The sequence below is a fragment of the Triticum aestivum genome, chromosome 6B (assembly GCF_018294505.1).
Source record: "Triticum aestivum cultivar Chinese Spring chromosome 6B, IWGSC CS RefSeq v2.1, whole genome shotgun sequence".
NCBI classification, from domain to species: Eukaryota; Viridiplantae; Streptophyta; class Magnoliopsida; order Poales; family Poaceae; genus Triticum; species Triticum aestivum.
The window spans coordinates 282,369,647-282,386,857 of record NC_057810.1 but is presented as its reverse complement, the minus strand read 5'-3'; positions in this window follow the sequence as shown (position 1 = coordinate 282,386,857).

Here is a 17,211-nt window from a genome sequence, read left to right as displayed (position 1 = left end):
AGACAACCCATATGCGCGTCAAGATATATCAACGTAGCACTAAGCGCTAACTGAGTCGGCTCCGATGATTGGAGAAACTCCAACGCGGCGATGTAAATAGAGGTATGTTTTGTCTCTTTTTTGTTCGTTTGGATCGGTGTTTTCGATGGCGTTGGCCCCATTCGTGTTTGACTGGCCTGTGCCGCCAACGCGTCGCATTTTGGTCCGCGTGGTCGGCATGTGGCCGGATGTTTGCACAATTATTTGCATAGATATCTACATTGCCCAAAGTTTAAACCACATAATTCACAACCAAATAAAAATCACAGTCTTATAAATGAACAAAATCTTATAGTTCATAACCAAATGAAATATAAATTGCACAAATACATCTAAAAGAAAAGGAACCGATACATCTAATGATTGCCATGGTGAGTTCACATATGCTCAACCAAATCATCTTGGAGTTGAGTGTGAGTTGCGCAATCGGGCATTTCATGATGAAATTGAGTGAACTGTGCAAGCGCTGCCGCTCCTCCATGCTGAGGCACAACATTGAAACCCCTAGTCGAAGATTTCATCCTCACGCTCATGCTTTAGGATCATGTTGTGCATGATTACATAAGCAATCACCACCTCCCACAACTTTTTGGTGCTCCAAGTTCTAGCAGGATATCAAATGATGCCCCATCGAGATTGAAGCACACCAATGCCACGCTCCATATCCTTCCTAGCACTCTCTTGTGCTTGGGCAAAACTCTGCCTCTTCTCTCCTACCAGGTTGGGGATTGTCTTCGCAAGAGTTCTCCATTGAGGATAAATACCATGAACAAGGTAGTATCACTTGTTGTAGTGGTGGCCATTGATCTCAACGTTGACCTCTGGGCAGTTTCCTTCTGCAAGCCTTCAGAACACCAAAGAACATTGAAGCGCGTTGATGCCATTGTGAGAGCCAGCCATGCCGAAAAAAGAATGTCAAATCCAAAGATCTTGAGAAGCCACAGCCTCAAGTATGATAGTGCAAGCTTTGACATGCCCCCCTATACTGCCCCTGCCAAGCAGACTGACAGTTCTTACACTTCCGGTGCATACAATCTATACTACCAACAACCAGGTTGTATCTGCAACATTTGACTCTCTCAGGTACTCCGGCCAAACACTGCTACCACAGCCTTGCAAAACTTGTACATTGACGCAAGGCATGTGGACTCACTCATGCGGACATACTCATCAACAAGATCACCGGGTATTCTGTATGCAAGCATTCAAATAGCTGCAATGCATTTCTTATAAGAGGAAAAGCCAACCTTTCCAAGGGCGTCCTCCTTCATAAGTAATAATAATCATATGCCATTAGCCCTCCTAAATACAATTGAACACATGTTTAGCCATCCGGAAGCGGTGCCAGAATAGCTTGGGTTTGTAGAGTCGGGATGTGCACTGAAAGTAGTCAGACCAGTGTAGGCAATGGCCGCTCTCTCTGTTGCGATTTAATGCCGGGGCATGGCCTGGGATCGAGCCCCTAAACAATGGCCGTTGCCTAGCAATGTGGTCATTGACGACCAAAGTAGCAACCACAAACTCCTCATTGTACGATGACAAATCGTCCGAATCACAAATGGAGTTGTTGAAAAAGAACTCATCTTCACTATCCATTTGTACATTGTAGGTGAAACGTTGGACACCTTGCGGGCGTGGTGGAAGAAGCCAGCCGGTGAAGAGCCCCGTGCCTCTCCTAGGCTGGGCAGCGTACCTGTCAATGTGGAGGCAACCGTGGAGCGAGGCCGCCGGGCATGGAGGGATGCCGGCGGCAACAAAGTCCATGGGGTTGCATGACCGTGGAGGTGCTAGATGGCGGCGAAAATAGCCAACCAACCCCGACAAGAGCGGCCATCAGGTGTGGCGTGTAGCTGGGAGAGGTGTGTGGGTGCGGGTGACAGTGTCCTGAAATAGGGGGTGCAAACAACATCGACCCCTTAATAGTGAGCTGGGCCGAGGACCCCCTGGATCATCAACAACTAGGACAAGACTACCATGCTCCTCCGTGTGCTCAAGATGGAATCCTTCAAAGACTGGGCACATAGTCCAAGACACATTTGAATTATCGGCATGTTTATCCCTAGATGTAACCGACCTCATGTAAACCCTAGGTACCCCCGATCCCTATATATGCTGTTGGGTTTTAGTTTGTAGGGTAGGGAAAATCGTACATTCACATACGATCTCGACGTAATCATCCAGTACTTTGCACTCCAAGTCAATCAATACAATAGAAGTATGACATAGGGTCTTACCTCTTCTAGAGGCCCCCAACATGAGTAAACATCGTTTCCCTTGTTCCTCCTGTTACCATCAAGCTAAGATCACCCGCTCGGGACCACCCTACCCGAGATATGTCGGATTCAACCCCGACATTGGTGGCCCATATAGGTCCCGCAGTGTGGTAAAAAAACCTCGATGGCTCTTTGGATCGACGACAACATTGGCTACGGGAAGACCTTCTTCCCTGTCCAGCTCTTTGTATTCGCCAGCGTCATGCTCTACGCCAATGCAACTGGCCACCTCGGTGTCGTGGTGATCTCACGGCAGATGCCATGGGATGGCTAAAAATGAGAGGGAGGGGGGCGACATGAGGATGCTGGTGGGTTCCAGAGGCGAGGTTGGCACGTGCTAGTGTGTGACATGAGACATACCCAGGTTCAGGCCCCCCCGGAGGAGGTAACACCCCTAGTCCTGCGGAATGGATGATATGCACTAGGTTACAGAGTTGCTCCTGGAGCTGTTCGGGTGGAGGAGGAAGAGGGAACTGGTCCTCTGTCCTGCCTCGTATGTGTGTGTGGGGGGGGGAGTGTGTTCTACTAATCGGGCAACCGGGCTGAACCCCCCTGCATGGATGGGTACCAGGGGGTTTTATAGGTTGCCCCTTGGGGTCATAATGGTAATGTTATAGGGGCACGGGCCCCTAGAGTCATTGTCTAGGAGCCGACGGTGGGGGCCGCTGGGTCTGTCGGGTGCGGGTCTCGCCGGGTCCGCCGGGCGCGGGTACGGCCGGCAGCCCGACATTGTGGCAAGCCACGTCCCACGTCGCGGGGCGACTGGCGCCGCCTAACTACAGGGTTGCATCGCCTAGACACTGCCCGCCCCGGGTGGGGCGCAGGACGCACTGCAGACACGCCCGCCTGGTCCGACATAAAGGGAGGAGCGTTGTAGCCATGCTTGCTTGTCATCAGGTGTTGTCTTCTTATGGTCAGCCGGCATGCGCTAGCCGGCTGAGCCAGGCCGCGGCACCCGACCGGCTCGCACTGGGGAGCCAGCAGGTTGGCTAGCTGGATTGAGGGGCCTAGCTTGCCCCGATGTATTAAAAAGGGATCCGGGTTCCGTTGCCTGCCCGGGGGTCACCCTTCCCCGACAGTAGTCCCCGAAGCTTTGAAGGATCGTCGACCCCAAGAAGGGGGCCTTCACAGCTTACCCTCACCCTCGGAGGAGGTGGTTTTATTGATGAAGTATGCTGTCTAGCCTGGTGGCGCCTGGCGCCCGACGCTGGCTCGCGATCGCCGGGTCCCGACAACACCCGCTGAGTGCCGGCTTTTGAAGCCGGATCACGGCATCCCGGCCTGGGAGGGAAACCGAAATGCCAGCCGAGCCTTGAATTGAGAGAGGGTTCGCGCCTACCGTGGCCCGACGTGCCACCATGTGGTGAACACCAGCGAGCGAGGCCCTGCCAGGCCACGCGCGCGATAGGACGCGACGGCGGGTCAGGTCCCACCACGCCGCACCCTCGGCCCGCTCACGGGGGACTGATTGTGGCATCGGCGAACGGTTGCATTTCTCGATGTAGTTAAGGCACACGGGAAACGTGCCCGCATAGCGCGGGGAAGTGGGATCATGGACGCAATTGATCCTGCTCCACCATGATCCTCCACGGTTATAAATGAGGGGGAGGGGGCGCGACGGTAATGCCCACACACGCACCCCCGCTTGTCGGTGTTCTGGAACAAGGGTACCCAGACTTGCCTGCCTGCAGCCCACGACATGGCTCCATCGACGTCCTAGTATGGCCCATCTTCAGCACCAGCAAGACAAGACCCTCGCGAGGCGGACGATGCCAAGACCTCCGGAGGGAGCGACCTCCCCAGGATAGCTCCCAAGGAGCGGAGATTCCTATGCGGGCGCCCACCTCATGAGGTTGAGGTGACGCAAGCCATGACGACTAAGGCCAGGCGGGCGCAGAGCAGTAGGTTTCCTCTTTGGCGCTAAGGAGGCAAGCGCAGGAGCAGGGTCCCAAGGAATCGCCCAAAGGTTTCCATTCCCGTGCAACGAGACCAAGACCGCCAGGGCGTCAGGACGGATGTCATCGCCGAGCCCACCACGGCGTCACAACCAGAAGCTTTGCAGGCGAAGACCACCTTTTGTCAGGATAGGATGTACTTCTTGCCCCCTTTCAAAATTGGCCATTGTGGGATCCCTTTCGACCTTCTTTGAGGGAAGAGGACCAAGGTCACTATAAATATAGCTTAGCCACCACCATAGGGAAGGATCCGAATCCTAACTAGCTCACACCCCACACAAGAACAGATCTCCTGAGGTTGTTCTTCCTCTGTACTAGTTCATCCTCAGCCCCTCGCGAGGCTAATCCACCCCAAAGCAGGAGTAGGGTCCTACACCGCAAGGTGGCCCAAACCTGGGTAAACTGTTGTGTCCCTTGCCCTTCTTGTTCATCGAGCTAGGCCGTGGGCGTGGTGAATTGGTTGGCTGGAGAGGTTGAGTTCTTTGCACATGCCCCAGAGTTCGAACCTCTCTTGGGTCTACGGAGCCCTGAATCCGAGATTTGGCACACCAGGTAGGGGCGTGTCGAAGATCCATTCTCCGCCAGCCGCGCTCCGCCCATGCCGCGTGGTTCCCATGGCGGGTGCTGCCCCACCCGCCGGGCTGCCAGGTGCGTTTGGGGGCACCACGGGCCTCCGGGTTTTCTCCCCCGCCTTGTGACAGGTGCAGTGGCCGCCGAAGTTTAGGTCGGAGTTTGTCGTCGCGGTATGACGGCGCGGCGGACCCCGTGGAGTTCCTCCGCGTGTACGCGGAGGCCATCTGGGTGGCTGGCGGAGACGACAAGGTCATGGCGAACTGGCTCCCTATGGCTCTCATAGGTGTGCCCCGCTCCTGGATACTTAACCTGCCGGAGTCCTCGGTGGCCTCCTGGGAGGAGCCGCGTGGCATGTTCATCGCACACTTTGTGGTGCCGGCGCCCCATGCCGTCGCGGCCATCCTCGGCGGGTCACAGGTGTCTGCCTCAAGCTGCCACGCCAAGCAGCTCTTCCGGCAGGTGGGGGCCGCCCAGTCATGGCGGGGGGCTCCTCCAGGTTGGGCGGCGCCCAAGGCCAACCTTGTCTTCGACTCCAGGGACCACCTCGAGACCACGGGCGACGCTGATCCACTCCCCAGGCTCTGCACCCCCACCATCTACAACCGTTACCGTCACTAGGACCCTCATTGACGGCGGCGCCGGTCTCAACATCCTCTCCGAGGAAACCTCCGGCCTCCTCCATGTGCCTTACGACCGGCTCCTCCCCACCAAGCCTTTTTCAAGGGTAACTGACGGCTCCACCCTCCCACTGAGACAGATCTGCCTCCCCGTCACCTTTGGTACGTGCGACACTACAGCACCGAGCTCATCGACTTCGACGTCGCCCGCACATGTATTCCGTACAATGCCATTCTTGGGTATCCATCCCTCGCCAAGTTCATGGCAGCGGTCCACCTCGGCTACAACATCATGAAGATGCTGGGAAGCAGCGGCGTCCTCATGGTGGCGAGGGACACCAAGGATGCGCTCATGGCCCTCAAGCTCGCTTTCAAGGCCACGACGGCCACACGGCCAGACACGGGGGGCGCTCTGGAGGTCCTGGAGGCTGCGCCAACGAAGAAGAAGCAGTTGTTGTTGGGTTCTACGGTAGGGTGTGTCAGCTGCAAATTAAAATTTTCCTACTCGCAGACCATCCAGGAACATGCTACGGGAGATGGATCACAGTTCGTTACCACTAGACGCGCAGTGCCGTGGAGCGGAAGAAGAGTTGGGGCAGCGCGTCCGCGTGGATCGTCTACTCCTCGTCCGATCTCCCTCGAACAGCCGGTCGTCCGATCCCACGTATGAATTCACCGGAGCGGCGCAAGTGCACCGCCTCTAACGGTATCCGCGCGTGCAGGAGGTACACCGTGCGGCGGACTGCTAGGTCCGATCGCACAGTCGGCAGCGAGTGGAGGTGGCTATTCGCAACACATGCAAACCCTAGTCGTAGCCAAAGCGATCAACCGCATGAGTGTGCCGCACCTCCACTTTATATAGGCGTCCGTTGGGGGCTCAACACTTGGGCCTCGCACGGACCCTAAAGCCCAAAGTCTACTCGATCACGTTCCTAGTCCAGTTCGGATCACATCCGACCAGTGTCCTACGAACCGACCTTGTAGGTTCCTTCCCTTAAGCGCGCGACCCCTTAGGTTCAAGTCAGCTTGGTCACAGTTCGGATCACCTCCGAGCTGCACGGTTGGTAGCGACCTCTAGCAAGGCGTGCCGACCACCAAGCAGACTATGAAGCTGGTTAGGCGAACCTGTACAACATGTCACACTTCTGTTTCCTTTGCCGCACGATATATGTTGTCGGGCTCAAGGCGAGACTGTCATCCTTGTTCTAGCCCGACCTCTTTCTCGTTCCAGTGATACCGACCACAAACCGGATTATCTCATAATCCTTGTCGCATGGCCATGCTTATCCTGGTCGGATCACACGAGGGGCCCAGAGTATATCTCTCCTGATCGGAGGGGCAAATCCCATCTTGCTCGACCATGTCTCGTAGCATGGGACTGGACAAACCCGAAACCTACCTTTGTAACTACCCAGTCATGGAGTAGCGTTTGGTCGGCCCAAAGCAAGACTGTCACCATCCCGAGTACATACGTCAACTCAGGTCTTAGGACATAGAATGTATGTTGTACTAGAGACTCACAGATGACATATCGCTGCGTCTCATAGTTGGGTCTGTCCGGCTCGGACCTTATCTTGACTCGTGTCTGACTACGTCGAATCCGACCAGACCTTTCCAAGTCCATATTATCCGGTTAGCATGCAATGGTTCATGGCTAGTGAGGGAGTCCTGGACTAGGGGGTGTCCGGATAGCCGAACTATCATCATCGGCCGGACTCCAAGACTACGAAGATACAAGATTGAAGACTTCGTCCCGTGTCCGGATGGGACTTTCCTTGGCGTGGAAGGCAAGCTTGGCGATACGTATATGTAGATCTCCTACCATTGTAACCGACTCTGTGTAACCCTAGCCCTCTCCGGTGTCTATATAAACCGGATGGCTTTAGTTCGTAGGACGAACAACAATCATACCATAGGCTAGCTTCTAGGGTTTAGCCTCCTTGATCTCGTGGTAGATCCACTCTTGTAACACACATCATCAATATTAATCAAGCAGGACATAGGGTTTTACCTCCATCAAGAGGGCCCGAACCTGGGTAAAACATCGTGTCCCTTGTCTCCTGTTACCATCCACCTAGACGCATAGTTCAGGACCCCCTACCCGAGATCCGCCGGTTTTGACACCGACATTGGTGCTTTCATTGAGAGTTCCTCTGTGTCGTCACCGATAGGCTCGATGGCTTCTTCGATCATCATCAATGATGCAGTCCAGGGTGAGACCTTCCTCCCCGGACAGATCTTCGTATTCGGCGGCTTCGCACTGCGGGCCAATTCGCTTGGCCAACTGGAGCAGATCGAAAGCTACGCCCCTGGCCGTCAGGTCAGATTTGGAAGTTTGAACTTCACGTCTGACATCTGCGGGGACTTGATCCTCGATGGATTTGAGCCACAGCCGAGCGTGCCGCACTGTCACGGCGAGCATGATTTATCTCTACGGCCGGACAGTACCCTGGAGGCCGCACTTGAACCCGCTCCGATCTTCAATTTGGAGCCGGCTGCGCAGATCGAGGACGGATGGCTAGACACCGCCTCGGGGGCTGCAACCTCTACGGCGATAGAGCCAAACACTGACCTTGTCCCTCATGAAGCTCGTGACTCCGAGGTGCCGGACTCCTTGCCGGACTCCGAACCTCCCACGCCCCCTCCGATCGGATCTGATTGGGCGCCGATCATGGAGTTCACCGCAGCGGACATCTTTCAACACTCACCTTTCAGCGACATCTTGAGTTCGCTAAAGTATCTCTCGTTATCAAGAGAGCCCTGGCCGGACTGCGGTCAGGACGGTCGGGATGCGGACGACAAAGAAATTCAAAGCGCACCCACCACCCACTTGGTAGCCACTGTCGACGATCTAACCGACATGCTAGACTATGACTCCGAAGACATTGACGGTATGGACGACGATGCCGGAGACGACCAAGAACCAGCACCCACCGGGCACTGGAAAGCCACCTCATCATATGACATATACATGGTGGATATCCCAAAGGATGGGAATGGCGAAGGAACAGTGGAGGATGACCCCTCCAAGAAACAGCCCAAGCGCCGGCGTCAGCGGCGCCGCTCTAAATCCCGCCACAGCAAGAATGAAGATTCCGGCACCGGAGATAATAATACACTGGACAGTGCCGAAGATAACCCACTCCAGCAAGATCCAGCGCAGGAGGATGGAGACGCCAGCCCTCATGAGAGAGCGGCAGAAGAAGAGGTAGAGGATTATATGCCTCCCTCCGGAGACGAGGCAAGCCTCGACGACGATGAATTCGTCATGCCTGAGGATCCCGTTGAACAAGAGCGTTTTAAACGCAGGCTTATGGCCACGGCGAACAACCTCAAGAAAAAGCAGCAACAACTTAGAGCTGATCAAGATCTGCTAGCCGATAGATGGACTGAAGTCCTCGCGGCCGAAGAGCATGAGCTCGAACGCCCCTCCAAAAGCTACCCTAAACGCAGGCTGCTCCCCCGATTAGAGGAGGAGGTGTATGAACCCGCATCACCAAGAGACAATACGGCTGATCGACCACCCCGTGGTCGCGACAGAGAGGCCCCTAGGCCCTTCACTAGAACCGTACCCCGGCATCGCTCGAAAAGCACAAAGCCACAGGGGAACGCTCCGGACTTGCGAGATATATTGGAGGATAAGGAAAGACAATCAAGATCTATCTATGGATCGCGTGGGCACCCCATGATATGTGACGACAACTGTCGCGCCGGACACAGTAAGTCCGGCCGGGCCGAACAAAACAGATAAAGCTCTTTGGAGCTCCTTCGCGATATCGCCCAGTATAGAGGCGCCGCACACCCACTATGCTTCACAGATGAAGTAATGGGTCATCAAATCCCCGAAGGGTTTAAACCTGTGAATATTGAATCTTACGATGGCACAACAGACCCCGCGGTTTGGATCGAAGACTATCTCCTTCACATCCACATGGCCCGCGGTGACGATCTTCACGCCATCAAATATCTCCCCCTCAAGCTTAAAGGACCAGCCCGGCATTGGCTTAACAGCTTGCCAGCAAAGTCAATTGGGAGTTGGGAAGACCTGGAAGCCGCATTCCTCGATAACTTCCAAGGCACGTATGTGCGACCACTAGACGCTGATGACCTAAGCCACATAATTTAGCAGCCAGACGAATCGGCCAGGCAATTCTGGACACGATTCTTAACCAAGAAAAAACAAATCGTCGACTGTCCGGATGCGGAGGCCCTCGCGGCCTTCAAGCATAATATCCACGACGAGTGGCTTGCCCGGCACCTGGGAGAGGAAAAGCCAAAATCCATGGCAGCCCTCACATCACTCATGACCCGCTTCTGCGCGGGTGAGGACAACTGGCTAGCACGCAGCAATAACCTCAGCAAAAATTCTGGCAGTCTGGATATCAAGGACCGTAATGGCAGGTCGCGTCGTAACAAAAACAAACGCCGCATTAACGGCGACAATAGTGAGGATGCGGCAGTCAATGCCAGATTCAGAGGCTCTAAACCCGGTCAGCGGAAAAAGCCATTCAAAAGAACTACTCCGGGTCCGTCCAATTTGGACCGAATACTCGACCGCTTGTGCCAGATACACGGCACCCCCGAAAAGCCAGCTAACCACACCAACAGGGACTGTTGGGTATTCAAGCAGGCAGGCAAGTTAGTTGCCGAAAACAATGACAAGGGGCTGCACAGCGATGACAAGGAAGAGACCCGACCACCGAACAATAGAGGACAGAAGGGTTTCCCCCCACAGGTGCGGACGGTGAACATGATATACGCAACGCACATACCCAAAAGGGAGCGGAAGCGTGCACTCAGGGATGTATACGCGATGGAGCCAGTTGCCCCGAAGTTCAATCCATGGTCCTCCTGCCCGATCACTTTGACCGAAGGGACCACCCCACCAGCATCCGCCATGGTGGATTCGCCGCATTGGTCTTAGACCCAATCGTCGATGGATTTCACCTCACCAGAGTCCTGATGGATGGCGGCAGCAGCCTGAACCTGCTTTATCAGGATACAGTGCGCAAAATGGGCATAGACCCCTCAAGGATTAAACCTACCAAGACGACCTTTAAAGGCGTCATACCAGGTGTAGAAGCCAATTGTACAGGCTCAGTTACACTGGAAGTGGTCTTCGGATCCCCGGACAACTTCCGAAGCGAGGAGTTAATCTTCGACATAGTTCCGTTCCGCAGCGGCTATCATGCCCTGCTCGGACGTACCGCGTTTGCAAAATTCAACGTGGTGCCGCACTACGCATACCTCAAGCTCAAGATGCCAGGCCCTTGAGGAGTCATCACGGTCAACGGAAACACTGAACGTTCTCTCCGCACGGAGGAACATACAGTGGCTCTCGCGGCAGAAGTACAATGCAGACTCTTAAGGCAATTATCGAGTCCGGCCGTTAAGCGGCCAGACACAGCTAAGCGCGCCTGGAGTAACCTACAACAAGACCACCTGGCACGTTCCGAGCATGCGTAGCAGTGCGGCCCCAACCCTAGCCCATGTAAAACATCAAGACAGGTCCTTCGCGTACACCATTACGCTCTGAAGATACCATGGGCATGGGGAGAGGGGCGCGACCACGATAGGCCCAGACTGCGGCTCAACCACACCAGGGGCTCTCAAGTGTGTCGTTCTTTTTTTCTTTTTCCTTTTTATTTTTACCCACAGGACTCCATTCGTCAGAGGCCCTGTCCGGCAGTAGACCTGCCGAACTCATGATGCAACAGGCAGGGAAGAAGAAAGGCTACAACGAATATCCAGGTGGTCTCCATTACGAGCATTAAATCTGTTTTATACACCATTCTGCAGCCTACCCCTGGAGTGGGACATGTTTAACAGTCCCATTCCTTGCTTATCGCACCATTTGTATCGTTCTGCACTTACAGCAGTCTTTCTTGAATAAGTAATGCAGCACATTTTTTTGCTTCCAATTGCATTTCTTTCCTATACATACATTCATTTATGACATGTTGCATCCGTACATTTTGGTACGACTAAATACACCAGGGGCTTATGTTTCCCGCATCATGGTGTGACAAGTCCGAACACTTTCACAAGTGCGGCACTCCGAACTTATAGCATTATATGCATCAGCTCCGAATCATGTCTTGGGTCAATAGTTGGGTTTGCCCGGCTCCCATGTTTTGGTACCTTACATTCCGTTGTATTGGCTAAGGTAGCACTGGGAGAACCACTGCGATTGCGCCCCAGTTAAGCTGGGTTAACGCCTCAGTGGAGAAAGCTAAAACTGACCGTCATGATGAGGCGAGAGCCGGTCGCTGTTCGAGAGGTTTTTTTTCGAGTCCCTAAAGACTTATGCCGCTTAGAGCGAGGAACCGACTCTGTCCGGCCCAGGCGTGGATAGCGCCCTGAATTCGGTCTTCCGAAGACTAGGGGCTTCGCCGAAATTTAAAATTATAGAATTCTATGGCTAAGTGAGAGTGTTCAAACATTATAAGTCCGGTTGCCTTGTTCGCTGTGTTGAGCGCCTCCCTAGATGGACCCAAAAATGGGAACAAGAGTGCTCAAGTTTATCCCGAACACCCCAGCACTCGTGGCATAGGGGCTGAAGCCGACGACTTGCCATCTCTCAGATTTGATAAACAGCCACACAGAAGGTAATATTTTAAATTAACAAGCGTTGCTTAGCGCATATGAACTAAGTTTTCAGTGCATAGGATAACAAAATGCGAGTCTACTCAAATATTACATCTTTGGAGCACTCACCCGCAATAGTGCGGGCACCCTTAAGGACACTCTTATAATACATCTCGGGCGTGCGGTGCTCCTTGCCCTGCGGTGGCGGGTCCGTGACAAGCTTCTGGGCATCCATCTTGCCCCAGTGCACTTTTGCGCGGGCAAGGGCCCAACGGGCACCCTCAATACAAGCGGAGTACTTGATGACTTCAACCCATGGGCACACATCCACCAACCTCCGCACCAGGCCGAAGTAGCTCCCAGGCATGGCCTCCTTAGGCCACAGCCGAACTATGAGGCACTTCATGGCCTGTTCGGCCGCCTTGTGGAGCTCGACCAGCTGCTTCAGCTGGTCACTAAGGGGCACCGGATGTCCGGCCTCAGCATACTAAGACCAGAAGACCTTCTCCGTCGAGCTCCCCTCCTCGGCCCGGTAGAATCCGGCAGCATCGGACACGCTGCGAGGAAGATCTGCGAATGCTCCTGGAGAGCTCCGAATTCGGGTAAGCAACAGGTAATTAACACTCACATGCTTACTTTGCATGAAAAATGCCTTACCCGCTGCTATTTTCTTCAACGCCTCGATTTCCTGGAGGGCCTTGTAGGCTTTGGCCTTAGCGGCTTTGACACTCTCAAGAGCCGTTGCAAGCTTAGACTCTCGAGTCTTCGAGTCACGCTCCAGGCTCTCATGTTTTTTCACGAGATCCTGGAGCTCTTGCTGTACCTCCGCCAGCCGCGCCTCCTGCTTCTCTCGCTCGGTGCGCTCCATGGCCGCATTGTGTTTGGCCGCGGCCACCGCCTCTTTCAGGGTCGCCACCTCGTTAGTGGCCCCTGCAATACCCACATTATCCTTGTCATTCTTTTTGCAACCAAAATCCTTTTCTGTAAGGTACAATTTTAATAAGGTGTTACTCACCTTCCTTGTCCTCGAGCTGCTTCTTGGCACGGCCGAGCTCGTTCTCGGACCGCTCGAGGCTTTCCTTCAAAGTATTGACCTCCGCAGTCAGTGCGGCAGAGGTCAGCAGCGCAGCCTGCAATCCCATATTGACATTTTTTTATGACTCCTGCTTATATCTTCTTAAGATCCTCAGTCCGGCTTTTCTTTCCGAACACCGAACCGAGCATCAGGGGCTACTGTCTATGCGGTACTATTTTACATATATCAAAATTCTTACCTCAAAGCATGTTAGAAGGCTGCTGCAGGCTTCGATCAGCCCACTCTTGGCGAGCTGCACCTTCTGAATCACCGCACTCATAACAGTGCGGTGTTCCTCTTCGATGGAGGCGCCATTAAGCACCTCCAGCAAGCTATCCAGCGCCTCCGGTTGGACGGAGGCTGCCGGTGTCACGGTCTTGCCCTTCTTACAAAGGGGCCGCCCGCCAGACTCCGGAGCCACTATGGGATCCGGAGCCGAGTCCGGTGCAAAGTCCGGGAGGTTGTCCTGCGACACCTCCGGGGCCTCCTCCTCTCGGCGGGTCCCTTCCCAGGATCCCACCTCGGCATCGTCCGTGTCATGGGGGGTGGAGGCGGTCGGAAGAGAATCCATATCCGACGCACCTAAGGACCCGCTCGACGAAGCGGGAAGATCGTCCTTGGGCGGACTGCAGGGTTGTATGCGGCATTAGAAAGACATTGTGCGGCAAAAAAGAAAAACCATGAAGTTATTTGGGAGTCCGGATACTCATGATCTCGCCAGGGGCTTGGCCCTTGGAGGCCAGTCCTCGTCGTCGTCACTGGCGTTGGCAGAGCAGTCCGGGGGAAGAGTTTTTCCCTTCTTGGACCCTTCGCCCCCCCTCGTTGGGGAAGCCACCCTTTTCTTCTCTCCCCCCGCTGGGGGAGAGGCTTTCTTCTTCTCCTCCTCACCTTGGTGAGAGGAGTCGGCCTCGGAGTCGTCATCCGATAGCACTTGAAAACGGGAACTCTTCCGAGTCCCCGTGGCCTTCTTCTTGGCCTTCTTCTCCGGCACCACGTGGGGTGCCGGAGCCAGCATCCCCATTAGGCGGGCGTCCGCTGGGTCCTCTGGCAATGGGGCCGGACAGATAGTCTGTTCGGCCTTCGCCAGCCAGTCCTGTCAAAGGAAAAGGGAGTTTAGATCCCGCATAGAGTCAAACTATGGAAAACAAGTGTCCCGTAAAGGACAAAATCGCTTACCTCGTCAGCCGGACGCTGCGAGCTGAATCCGCGATCTTCGGTAGCGGATGCGGGAGCCTCGGCGCCCTTAAACAGCACCTTCCAGACATCTTCGTACGTAGTGTCGAAGAGCCCGCTCAAAGTCTGGTGCTGCGCCGGGTCGAACTCCCACATGTTGAAGCCCCGTCATTGGCACGGGAGGATCCGGCGGATGAGCATGACCTGGACCATGTTGACAAGCTTGAGCTTCTTGTCCACCAGCTTTTGGACGCAGGCTTGGAGTCCGGTCAGCTCCTATGAATCACCCCAAGTCCGGCCGCTCTCTTTCCAAGAGGTGAGCCGTGTGGGGATGCCAGATCTGAATTCGGGGGCCGCTGCCCATTCAGGGTCACGCGGCTCAGTGATGTAGAATCACCCCGATTGCCACCCCTTGATGGTTTCCACGAAAGTGCCCTCAAGCCAAGTAACATTGGACATCCTGCCCACCATGGCGCCTCCGCACTCCGCTTGGCTGCCCTTCACAACCTTCGGCTTGACACTGAAGGTCTTGAGCCACAAGCCGAAGTGGGGCTGGATGCAGAGGAAGGCCTCGCACACGACGATAAATGCCGAGATGTTGAGGATGAAATTCGGGGCCAGATCATGGAAATCCAGGCCGTAGTAGAACATGAGCCCCCGGACAAAGGGATGAAGTGGGAAGCCCAGTCCGCGGAGGAAATGGGGAAGAAATACTACCCTCTCATGGGGCCTGGGGGTGGGAATGAGCTCTCCCTCGTCGGGGAGCCGGTGCGCGATGTTGCTGGACAAATATCCGGCGTTGCGCAGCTTCTGGATCTGCCCCTCCGTGACGGAGGAGGCCATCCACTTGCCTCCCGCTCCGGACATAGTTGGAGAAGGTTGAGGTGAGAAGTGCAGACTTGGGCGCTGGAGCTTGAGTTCGCGGAGTTGGATAAGCCAAGGAGGAAGAAGGCGTAGGTAAAAGGGTTGGATCTTTATCCCCTTATATGGGCGGACACAAACATGCGTCCCCACCGGCCTGATAAAACTCGCTTATCCCCCAAGTGCCGCAATCAATGGCGCGGTTGGGTTACCCACATCCGTATTGATGGGAATCCCGGAATAAGGGGAACACGATCTCTGCTTCGACAAGACGTGCCAAGGAAACCGCTTCGCTAAACGCGCTGAGGTGGTACAATAAAAACAATTCTAGTAAAGGCTTGGTAGTGGTGTGACGTCACGCCACAAAATACGTCAGCAGATTGAACTTGTGTCATATTATTCTCTCTACGGTGGTACGTGGAATTTATTTTTGCAGAGCTGGACACTATCCTGATGTTCACAATCTTCTATAAATTATTCAGAGGAAGAACCCGCCTTGCAATGCCGAAGACAACATGCGCGCCGGACTCGTCGTCATTGAAACCTGGTTCAGGGGCTACTGAGGGAGTCCTGGACTAGGGGGTGTCCGGATAGCCGAACTATCATCATCGGCCGGACTCCAAGACTATGAAGCTACAAGATTGAAGACTTCATCCCGTGTCAGGATGGGACTTTCCTTGGCGTGGAAGGCAAGCTTGGCGATACGGATATGTAGATCTCCTACCATTGTAACCGACTCTGTGTAACCCTAGCCCTCTCCGGTGTCTATATAAACCGGATGGCTTTAGTCCGTAGGACGAACAACAATCATACCATAGGCTAGCTTCTAGGGTTTAGCCTCCTTGATCTAATGGTAGATCCACTCTTGTAACACACATCATTAATATTAATCAAGCAGGACGTAGGGTTTTACCTCCATCAAGAGGGCCCGAACCTGGGTAAAACATCGTGTCCCTTGTCTCCTGTTACCATCCGCCTAGACGCACAGTTCGGGACCCCCTACCCGAGATCCGCCGATTTTGACACCGACAGCTAGTGAGACCTAGCCATCGACCGTGTCATATGCTAGTCTAGTCGGCTGCGCGTCCACACAGCCCTTTCGACTAGGGACCTTTTAGGACAGTCATCATACAATGCATAGTCCCACAAACAAGTCACGTACTTGCTGATACAAATCATTGATAATGTCCAATGATTATCTTTATTCATAAACACATAGGAAATATCATCATACATGATTGCCTCTAGGGCATATCTCCAACAGTCTCCCACTTGCACTAGAGTCAATCAAATAGACATCGAATGCCCATAGCTCTAACGTGCCCCTCATGCTTGTGTTGTGGAAGTGGCTTAGTCAACGGATCTGCAACATTTGCATCCGTGTGAATCTTGCATAACTCTACATCACCATTCTTTACGATCTTTTGTATCAGGTGATATTTCTGATCTATGTGTCTGACCTTGTGGTGATTCCTCGGCTCCTTGGCTTGTGCGATGGCACCAGAATTATCACAATAAAGGTCCAACAGTTTCACCGAGGATGGGAAAATACCAAGATCATCTAGAAAATGCCGGATCCAAACACCTTCCTTTGCAGCTTCACAAGCCGCAATGTATTCGGCTTTTGTGGTAGAATCGGCCACCGTATCCTGCTTGGAACTCATCCAGTGCACTGCTCCTCCATTCAGGACGTACACGAATCTGGACCGTGATCGACAATCATCTCTGTCGGTTTGGAAACTAGCATCGACGTAACCCCTTACGACGAGCTCCTCCTCACCTCCATAAATTAGGAACATCTCTTTAGTCCTTTTCAGGTACTTCAAAATAGTTTTTACCGCTGCCCAGTGACTCTCACCTGGGTTGGCCTGGTATCTACTTGTTAGGCTTATTGCAAAAGCAACATCAGGCCTTGTACATATCATGGCATACATGATGGATCCGATTGCTGAGGCATATGGAATCCTACTCATCCTGCTTCACTCATCAGATGTTGAAGGACTCTGAGTCTCGCTTAGCCTTATACCATGTGAGAGTGGTAAGAACCCTTTCTTCGC